This window comes from Cryptomeria japonica, chromosome 10 (assembly GCF_030272615.1).
Source record: "Cryptomeria japonica chromosome 10, Sugi_1.0, whole genome shotgun sequence".
NCBI classification, from domain to species: domain Eukaryota; kingdom Viridiplantae; phylum Streptophyta; class Pinopsida; order Cupressales; family Cupressaceae; genus Cryptomeria; species Cryptomeria japonica.
The window spans coordinates 573,963,902-573,975,518 of NC_081414.1; positions in this window are offsets into that span (position 1 = coordinate 573,963,902).

Sequence of the window (11,617 nt, forward strand, 5' to 3'; positions counted from 1 at the left end):
AGCTAACCAACAGAGTCGATCAAGCTCTCCCCAAGGTCGTAAGGTACGAAACGGACCAGTTTTGTAGGGTTGCCTCACGATTTTGGCCGTGCTGAAATTGAGGACAACAGATGGCTCTGATTGGGGAACAAGTTGCACCACTTGAAGCTTGTAGAATCCAGAACTTCAAGTGCATGTATCCATTGGGCTATAGAGTCAGGCGACGAAAAGACTTAAAAAGAAAAGGATATACATATTTAACAACAAGTACAACTTCCTTTACATCGCTCTTTATTGAGCCAAGAGCTTCAAATGTTCTCCACTATGAGGTAGTGAGAATGAGGTACCATCTGCATATGCAAGTAAATAGCTATGATTGCCACATATTTTGTGAATAGTGAAAGGACCTCTCCATAAAGATTCAAACTTTCCATACAAACCCTTTGGTTCCCTCCTCTTGTCCCATAACAAGACTTGATCACCAACTGAGAACTCACGGGAAGTTCTTTTCTTATCAAACAATGCCTCACTTGGCTTTGGTGTGCAACAATCCTATCTACCACTTCTGCTCTTGTTTCTTCTAGCTGAGAAAGAAACATAATCCACTTATCCAGTGAATCTTGATATGTTTCATCTTCAATGGCCTTGGTGAGCTTGAATGCTGGAAGTTCCATAGTGATTGGAATCTCAGCATTCAACCCATACAAAAGTTGAAAAAGTGATATACCGATTGCTCTTTTTGGAGTTATACGATCCGCCCATAGTGCGTCATAAAGAGTTTTATGCCAAGTCTGTTGTCTTTCATCAACAAGCTTCCTCATAATAGTAACCAGATTCTTGTTGCTTGACTTGACCTGACCATTTCCTTGCAGATAATAGTCAGATGAGTGTGAAAGAGTAATACCATGATCAAAGAAAAAGTCAATTATCTCATAAGATGAAAAACATGAAGCATTATCAGCTACTATCTTATGAGGAACGCCAAATCTTGAAACGATGTTTTCCTTCAAAAATTGGCAAACCACCGCCGAGGTATATTGCTTGGTTGGGATTGCTTCCACCCACCTGGTGAAGTAATTTGTCATTGTGAGAATGTATATGTGACCCACACTAGATGTTGGATTGACAGGTCCGATGAAATTGAATCCCCACTATTGAAAAGCCTCTTCAATTACTACTAGTTTAAGAGGAAGCGCAACTAATTTGGGCTTACCAACAAATTGCTAACATTGCTCACACTTGCGAACCCAACTATATGTATCTTTAAACAATGTCAGCCAATAGTATCTAGCACGCAAGATTTTATGTGCAATGACAGGAGCTGAAAAATGTCCACCACAAGCAAGATCATGAAAAGCTTGAAGTAATCTTACTTGTTGTTGTTTGTCTACGCAGCGCAGGAAATTGTCGTCCAGACCCTTCTTGTACAAACCATTGTCCCATAGCACAAAATTCATTGCTTTAAGCTTCAGGGTTTGTCTTTCTTTCCTTGATAGGTGTGCAGGACAATCTCCATATGTTAAGAGATATGCCAGGTCAAAATACCACTCATCAGTAGTGCTAACAAATAGAACATTAGGAAGATCTTGATTCATACCTTCATTTTCCAGCACCACTTCATCAATTGATTTGTTGTCAGCTATCAACTGACATAGACCTTTTCCATGAACCAACTTAGTGGGCTTAATTTCCATATCATATTCTTGAATCTTGGCAACCTAGTTGCCCCTTTTAGTTCCAAACTCTTGTTGCGTCAAAATCGACTTGACAATAGCATCAGGAACAAGAGCGATGACATGTGAATTTAAAATTTAAAACCTGAAATGTTTTACCACTTTCACCACGACAAAAGAATGCTTCTCCATTTTTGAGTATTTCAGCTCATGAGCCTTTAGTGGATAACTCATAAATGCAATAGGTGATTCTACGCCTTCATTATTTTTCTACATCAGTATAGTCGAACAAGTATCATCTGATGCATAGCTATACATGATAAACTCTTTGGTATAATCTGGGCATACCAAGACTGGAGCATTTGCCATGGCTTCCTTAATCTGATGGAAAGCTTGCTTTCCTTCAGGAGTCCACTTGAAGAGAGAATTGCCTTTCATCATATTAACTATGTGACGAGTCTGTTCCACAAAGTCTGGAATGAATCTTCACAAGAAATTTACTTTGTCGAAGAAAGAATGAACAATAGTCTTACTTGTTGGCAAGGAAAGGTCACGAATAGCTTTTACTCTTTCCGCATCAATTTTTATACCTTCTTTCGAAACAATATGCCCAAGCAACTTACCTTCAGTAACCCCAAAAACAGATTTCTTGGGATTGAGGGAAATTCCATGTTGACGACATTTCTCTAAAACTTGTTGCAGATGAAAGAAATGTTCTTGGTGTTCCTTAGAATAAACAGTCAAATCATCCAAATAGACCACAATGAACTTACCAAGAGAACTTCGGAAGGCCAAGTCCATTGCATGTTGGAAGGTTGCTCCTGCATTTATTAATCCAAAAGGCATCCTGCGATATGCAAAGGTACCCCAAGGTGTAGTAAATGCGGTCTTATGCTGATCTTGTTCCATAACTTCTACTTGGTTATAAACCAAAAATCCGTCCAACATGGACATCATCTCTGCTCCAATAACAGCTTGTAGGACATGATCCATAATAGGTAAAGGATAATTATCCTTCAAGGGTGCCTGATTCAAGTTTCGCAAATCAACACATATACGAATCTCACCATTCTTCTTACATACATGTACAATATTGGCTATCCAAGAAGAATGACGAATGGGGAAGATTATCCTTGCTTTCAACATCTTTTGTACTTCAACAAAGATAGTATCAGAGATCTTTGGGTTGTATTGCCTTTGTTTCTGACGGAAAGGCGTAATACTTGCTTTCAATGGAATGTCATGGCGAAGCTCTTCGGGATGAAAATACTTTAGATCTTCATAGGAGTATGCCAAGACGTCAACATATTGCTGCAATAATGTAACAAATTTCTGCCTTTCTTCTTGTGAACAACACTTTCAATGTTGATCATTTTTCGATTGTCTTCAGTCCCAATATTTACTTTTTCATATTCCATTGATCCTGCAGATGATCTTTGTTGCTTTTTAACATAACGATCATGTTTGTCAAAAAGCTTTTCTAGAGAAACTAGACCCTTGGGGATCTGGTTTCCTTTTAATTGCAGAAAATTTTCTCCCGTTTCTGCATCAATACTTTCAATTGCATCCTTTGAAGGGAAGTGACTACCTTCAAAGTACAGATCATCGAAATTGTCAGCGGTCTATAAAAAAATTATTACATGATGATCATCATTAAACACCTGCCAATGATCAGAGTTGTCAGGAACACTTGGCCGAAAAACCAACTCAACAACATAAGTTGATCCTAAAAAATCTTTGTGAGGAACCAAAGAAGTTGCAGATATTGCTAATGAATCCGTTCTATCATTAAATTCATGAGAGACAACGGATATATCAAAGGTATTGAATGCCTCAATCAAATCCCAAACTTGGTTACGATAATGTCGTAGCCTATTGCTCCTAGTTTGATATAAATTTCGGACCTGACAAACAATTAACTTCGCATCTCCTTGAGCATGCAAGTTCTTGATTCCCTTCTCATGAGCAACATTCATTCCCCAAAGGAGTGATTCGTACTCAGCAGTGTTATTTGTGTTATCAAACTGCAATTTGAAAGAGAAAGGGAAAAGATTACCCTCAGGAGAAACCAAAACAATACCGGCTCCTGATCCGGTAGAAGAACAGATGCCATCAAATTCTAGCGTCCAAACATCATCTGGACTACCAATGTTGACGGTATCAAAATTGAGAATTTCTTGTTGTGAAGTTGAAGATCTTTCTGATTCCGTAACACTACTTTCACAATTAACTGGAACATCATTTAGTGGAGTGGGATCTTCACTCTTAGGAGCCACCTCAAAACCATCATCAACATGCATGAAATAATTACCCATACTTGACGATTTGAAAAGAATCTATGCTCGTTGATCGTCAGACTTGACAACAGTATATTTTGATTCTTTTTCTAGAAGCAACTTTTGGACAACTCCTTTAACAGGAATACGAGCCTCAGTCATATCCATGTTTAACTCACCCCCAACATCTCTGCAGAAATTTCTTCCCAACAATAGACCATAGGAAGCCGACACATCGGCTACAAGTATTGTCATCTTAATTTTCTTTTCTCGGAATGAAGCAAAAGCAAACTGCGCGTCTTTGATCTAACCTATCAAGGGGACTTGCTTGTTATCTGTTAGTCCACCCGTAAGTTTTTCTTTTATAAAATATTCCAATTTGCGGGTTATCTTTTTGTGTCTTTTGTTTCCATCGGGTCATTTGTTCTCTTTGTACTTGAACCTTAAAAAAAGGTTTCAAAGGTTCAAGGTTCAAGGTACATTCTAAAAGAGAAGAAAAAAAAAAAAAAATCAATCGTTCCGGTCTTCAATTTTCAAACGCGTTCACTTGGTCTTCGGTCATTGAAGGTTTCAACCCATTGAACTTTGTGTTCAAGCAGTTCAAGGGTTCAAGGTTCAAAAATGCCTTTTTAGTGGGTCATGGCAATGTATTGTTTTATGACGAGCACGAGTCTTTCTTTTATGTTAAGTCGGTATGCAATCTTGAACCTTGAACCAAAATTTCAAGCGGTTCAAAAGGTTCAAAGTTCATTTGTTTTTAATTATTCATTTTTATTTGTCGCTCGTTCTCGGTGTTGTTTATGTGCTGACCGTTATCGTTTTATTACCTAAATGAACTTGAACCATTGAACCTCGTGTTCAAGTGGTTCAAGGTTCATAAGTTCTTTTAAAACTAATCCGGGAAAGCTTTGTGGTGGAAATAAAAGCGACACAACAAGAAGGAATATTCCCTTAATCGGCTTTTTGAAATTCTAAATGTGGAAAGTAATCATGAAAATGTCAAATTTCCTATGCGGAAGTGATAGATAATTAAGAAGGTGTCAAGTTTGTCATTTCACCGTTGCTTCGCATGTTTGAGTAAATCATGACGAAGCTTGTGCAGCCCTATTGATATTTGCCCGTCTGGTTAAAGAAAGATGTATGAGTTTATTTCCATATTTAGGAAGATCATAGCTACTTGACTTCAATTAATTGGAGGCGCCGAAGGTAAATCCAGTTCTGTTCTCCAGAAGAATTCCCAGTTTTCATGGTATTATCGGGTAAGTTCAGTTGTCTTCTCCTATGATTGTGTTTCTTTGTGCACTGAAGTCTTACCAGTATAGGAAAGGGGAAGATCTGAAATTGTTGGGGTAGCATATTGTACTGTTGTTAGAATTTCTTGGTTAAGGGAATAAATAGTTAAAAATGAGGCATGTGCTGCCAAAGCTTGACCAAACCTCATGTTTAGTGAGTATCCTGTCGGAAATGGAAGACACCTCCTTTATTCATACGGATTTGAGGAATTTCCTTGAAAGGGCTAAGAATCTTCAAGTTGGGTCGCTAATGGAGAAGATAGTTAAGAGTGGTCTTGTGGAAGCTGCTGTATTTTCATTAGCCGTGCCATGTCCAGATTTAGTGTTGGTTTGTATAAACAGATATGATTCTGAGAATAGATGTATCAGAACTAGTGATGGTGGAGTGTTAGTCCATATTAATAGGGAAACGGTGATGGCGACAATGGGAATTCCGCATAAGGAGGAGTATGAGGATTGGACCATTGGAAATTCATATGCCTATTTATCGAAGAAGAAGAGCAAGTACAGAAGTGTGATTGCCAAAAATTTTCTCTTGAGGGCTCAGAAAGGAGGATCACGACTACCCAAACCCTTAACCAGAGAACACCTCATCACTGAGGTGCGGGACATTGTTGTGCTTTTAAACAGAGTAAAAGGGAATTCACATTCCTTCTATTGGGAAGACTAGATGTGCTTTTTCGTCCAAGTAGTTCTATCTGGTGACAGATTTCTGGATTGGTCTCAGGTAATTGCGGAGAGGCTTCACGAAGGACTAAGCAATTTTGTGGGTATGAGTGGGTTTTACATGTCTTCTTACCTGTTTTATATTTTAGCCTGCACAAGGGATTGGCCTGGATTACCCAATGAACCTTGGCTTGATGGAATGAGGGTTTATGATTTTTACCCTTTGTTGCAACAACAGAGATATGTTGAACAAATTGACAAATGGAATGGAGTCTTTGCGGGAATACTGGCCTTTGAACTCCAGGGGGATGCCAACAAAAGGATGTCCGCAAAGGCTATGGAGTTAGTGAGTATTTATGGAAGCTTCTTTATCCAGTTTCCATGGTTTACTTACATATGGGTAGGTGGTTTTCAAGGCCAACCATTCAAATTGCCCAGATACGCCTTTGATAGCTTCGTACTTATAGAGGTGAGCAGGCAGCTAGCCCATATAGATAAAAGACTAGGGGCAAAGGGAGAATCCGAGGTGGTTTTTCCTGTTGAGCTTGGGTATTACAGCTGCAAATCGGTGTCAGATGCTTTGAATCTGGAACTGGAGTTCAAAAGAATGAATCTGCAACCATATGTAGCTAGGCAAAGATTTGATAGCAAAGGTTATGCAAGGGAGAACCTTAACATAGACAGTCATTTCCACCATGAACCCCAGATGGAGGATTACTGGGACAATTGCAAGGATGCGCATGAAGTGAAAAAGAGGTTGTGGTCAAGATTCACGTTGCAACAGATATATGTCTTGAGGATCCCAATTAATACATCAGGTGTATTGGAAGATACTGAGGAAGATGTCCTGGACTGTGAGTTCAGTACTGAGATTGAAGGGAAACCAATTCCAGAAATTGACTAGAACATGAAAGGAGATGATAGCATTCAAACAAGGACCTTCAATGTTGTCAAAGGAATAGAGAGATGGTTGAGGAAACTAAAATTCAAGGAGTGTCCTTTCATATCCCCACACGAATCAAGAAGTGATTCACACATCTTGGTTCAATCTCTTGTTTTTGCCACTAATAAAATTACTGATATTGCAGGTGTCTCAAAGCCCGTCGTAGAGAAAATATCGCCAAGAAGGTCAGGAAGGTCATCATCCAATCTTATAGCCACCCGAGTAACCCGGTCAAGAAGCAAAAAGAAGAGTAGAAAGCCCATTCTACAACAAGTCGTGGTGGATTTAGACCCCAGTGAAGAACTTGAACAAATAATGGACCCACAGGATCAAAGTGAACTTGAGATACAAGAAGAGGATACAAATGAAGGGATAGGAACTCAACACGATCCCATGAATGCTCTGGTAATCCTTACCTCTCCAGATACACAGGTCACTCCGCCACCTAAAGGATCTACCAATGCTCCAAGATGGTTGGAAGCCACCATTGGCAAGAAAAGGAGTGTGGTGTCGGTCACCATTCCATTAGAGGACATGGTTAGTAATGTTGGCATTTTTTATGATTATGTTGTGATTGTCATTGATGGACACACACTTGCATTTAGATCACTTTTATATGTATGAGTTATGCTCAACCGGCAATTGTTCCCAACCGGTATGATGCATTTTAATCCTTAGACTATTGGTGTTTAGCAGAAAGTTTTTACTGATCTGAAGCGGTATGCCAAGCGGTTCGAGGATCTCAAGCAGTACGAAGGATCAAAGCGGCAGAACACATATTTCCCAGTCTTCATTTTGTCAAACCGACAACCGGTATTTTGCTTAAACCGGTATTTTGTATGAACCGGTAATACTCTGTGATGAGTTACCAACTGGCATTTTGTGATGAGTTACCATCCACCGATTATTTGACGGTGCCGACACTTCAACGGTGCTTTTTGTGTAGTGTTACCAGATATGTTTAGATGCATTGAACCTAGGAAATTGTATTTTAATCCTATTGGACCGACATGAAATCAAATTCCTTTAAAAGGACATCATGTCTAGGGTTTTAGGTTGTTGCTAGGGTTTAAGGTGGTGAATGAGTGAGAGTGTGAATGAGCAGAAGACTGAAGTAATGCTCGAATGCATTAGGAACGTGCTATCAAGGATCTAACCAAGCAATCTGTGCTATTAGCTAGATCACCCACTTGTTGATTACTCACATCTTCGACAAGTCTGAAGCCCTTAACGGGGTAGGCCTAAAAGCTTTTTGTAAATCCTCTAACAAGGTCGTTCACATTTGTGGATCTAAAATCCTCTAGCAAGGTAGTCTTTAATTGGACTTATCTCCTAATAGAGATTGAGATTCCTAACAGGATCTGTTCTGGTAAAGAACATTGTATGACCTTAACCAGTCTGACCTTAACCGGTCTGGTTCCTATTTTGCAGATAGTTACTTGTGAGTTCCATCTCACCGTGGTTTTTCCCATTTGGGTTTCCACGTCAAAATCTCGTGTTATGGTGTTTGTGCTTCTGTGGGTGAATGCATTATTTGCTATTTGGTTTGCATTTGTGCTAACCGGTCTGTTTGCTAAACCGTTTTACCGGTTTACTATTAGTCTAGCAAAGTGTTTAAATACATTGATTTTTGGCACCAATCTTCTATCACCCTTGGTAGACAAACCTGGATATTGTCTCATTGAAGTAGCTGCATAAACCAGGTATGAGATCATTGTAGAATTTCAGAGTTACTTTGACCTCCTTCAATTGAGCACAGAGCGCATCGTTGATTTGTTCACCCCCATCAGTTCTCGCAACCCCTTTCCTGATTATATTCATATAGTAACACATCCAGGTTTGAAAGTAATGAGAGTCTTTTAGACCCTTCACTCTTGACAACATGGTAACCATGTCGTTGTATTCCTCATTGAAGTCACTCCTATGGAAGGACTTGGGCCATCGTGAGGTAGTAGAATGTCTTGAAGCAGAGAGGTACACAGTGTTGACCACTTTCTTGCATTTAACTTTATTTTTCTCATAGTACTCTTGAGCACTCTCTTGAGAAATGTCAGCTACTTCTTCAACTGGAGAGCCTTTGAAAACACTATTGAAAAATACACTATCCAGAGTCATGATGACATTTTGATCTGCGTCCTTCACCTGTCTTGTATTCAGATCAAAGTGATATGCTATTGCAATTACAAATTCTGTGTCATGAGCTACAACTAGGAAGGATGCATATTTATGCAACTCAGATTTGATCAAATTGGTTAAGCGAGCATGAGCTTTCTCAACTCGGTCAATAAATTCTTGCATACTAACATGTCCAATCTCAGTATCTCTGATTTCCTTGATATTTGAGTCCACTGAATTCTCTGGGTACATATTCAAGTACTTATCGTACTTGTACTTCATTTTTCTCGTTGATGTTTTACCCGAAGAAGATTCCAATTGACTTGTGGAAGGCTCGAGTTTATCTTGAGGGAGCTTTGACATTCGCGATGACCACATCCAACACTGAGGATTAGTTACCATCATTATCAAAATCAATTTTTCTCAATCGGATTGAAAACGGGACTCAAAACAGGCTTGGGAGTAAAACTGCCAAAAACAACTAGTCAGGGGAAAAAATCCGACATGCTCTTTTGAAAACAAAACTTGCACATCGGACTTTAAAGTCCGATGTGCGAGGGTAAAACCATTTGGAAAAACCAGCACATCGGACTTTAAAGTCCGATGTGCTCACAAGGGGAAAAACCATTGATTGACATGTCGGGTTTTAAAACCCGACATGTCAATCAAATCCTTAATTCTTCGCACACCGGACTTTAAAGTCTGATATGCGAAGATTATCATCCCGCATATCGGACTTTAAAGTCCAATATGCGAAGAAGTCTCCATATCGGTTGCAAATCGAGTTTCAAACCCCATCATGCAGGTTGGAGAAGGATGAGACAAGGAGGGCAATCGGAGTTTAAAGTTCGATTGCTCTCTCGACACACCAAGCAAAACCCAGAGAAAATAAAACAAAGGAAGAACAATCGGGAAAATAAAATGCAAAACAAGAAAAGAAACCCGAAATAAAAACCCTACCTTTTTCGCTACAAGTGATTTGGAAAAATCTGATGATGGAGCGATTGAATCCACAAGATGGCGAGTGAAACGAAGGAGGAGACGCATGGAGGGAGAAATGCACAGGCGGAAATGAAGAAATAAAACGCAAAAGTGATTTAAATAAACCCCTCAATTAACTATTAATGTTGCATTAATGACCAACTTGCAGTGTATGTCGGACTTTAAAGTCCGACATGCAGGCTTAAAACCCTTGCAAGTCGGACTTTAAAGTCTGACATGCATTCTTCGGCCAAATAGTCTGCAGTTCGGACTTTATGTTCCAACTGCAAAGGAAGACTACTTACAGGTAGGACTTTAAAGTCCGAACTGTAGGCTAAAAACCAAACATGTACACATCGGACTTTAAAGTTCGATGTGCACAAGTTTTTACAAAGAAAGACCCTGCAGTTCGGACTTTAAAGTCCAAACTGCAGGTAAAACTGCAAACTTAGAAAAACTTAGAAAACACTAAGAAAGAAAAGCAAGAAGCTAAATGAGCTAACCGACAGAGTCGATCAAGATCTCCCCAAGGTCGTAAGGTACGAAACGGACCAGTTTCGTAGGGTTGCCTCACGATTTTGGTCGTTCTGAAATCGAGGACAACACTTTGAAAGCTAAATCTATCTTAGTTGTAGCAACATGACCAAATTCCTCAAGCTCAAATGCTGAAAGTTTTCCAACCAAGGTATCTCTAGTCACTGATGCATTAGGCATAGTTCTTAACTCGCTAATAGGAGTTACTTTCATTTTGTATGCCGGTGGCAATGCTCTTAAAACTTTAGAAACAATTTTATCTTCACTTAAGGAACCTCCACAACATTGTATTCCCAAAACAATTTCATTAACTCTTTCCATAAAAGCAAAAATTCTTTCATCTTCTTCCATTTTCAAATTTTCATACGTAACCCGGAAGCATTCTAGTTTTGCAATTTTGATAGTGATATCTCCTTCATTCAATGTTTCCAATTTATCCCAAATAGCTTTAGCAGTAGATCGGTCTGATAATCCCATGATTTGTTGATCTGACAGGGCGCTCAAAAGTGCTTCTCTTGCTTTGCAATCATTCTCTTGATCCTTACCCAATGTTGGTGGATTAGGTTGATTTGGTGTAGGACCAACATAATCATTCTGTTTAACATCCCATATGTCTCTTCCAATGCAATTCAGATGAGTCTCCATTCTAATCTTCCATATACCATAGTTAGTTCCATCAAGTTTCAAACTGTGCTTCCTGAAATAGTTAGTTGCCATAGAATCTCCTCAAGTTGTTAAACTTTTGCAAAAAGAGGACTAGGCTCTGATACCAATTGTTAGGACCCGGAGGCAACTGAGAGGGGGGGGTGAATCAGTCGTCTATTAATTTCAACCCAAATATACTTTAACCAAACTTGATACTTAATACCAGTAAACCAAACTTAATGTCAGTAAACAGATTAACAGTCAATAATAGTACTGGTGAAACTTAATGCATGAAACAAAAAGAAAAACAATATCCACAACACATAACACGGAGATTTGTACGTGGAAACCCTATAAGGGGAAAAACCACGGTGGGAAACCTTACCCACAATCAAATGATACTACTGCAGATAGTATGTGTATACAAATGGGGTTTACACATGCAGATAGGCCAACTGCCTAGAGCTCACTGCTCAATCACAAAATGAGAGTCACACTAACTACAATTGGATG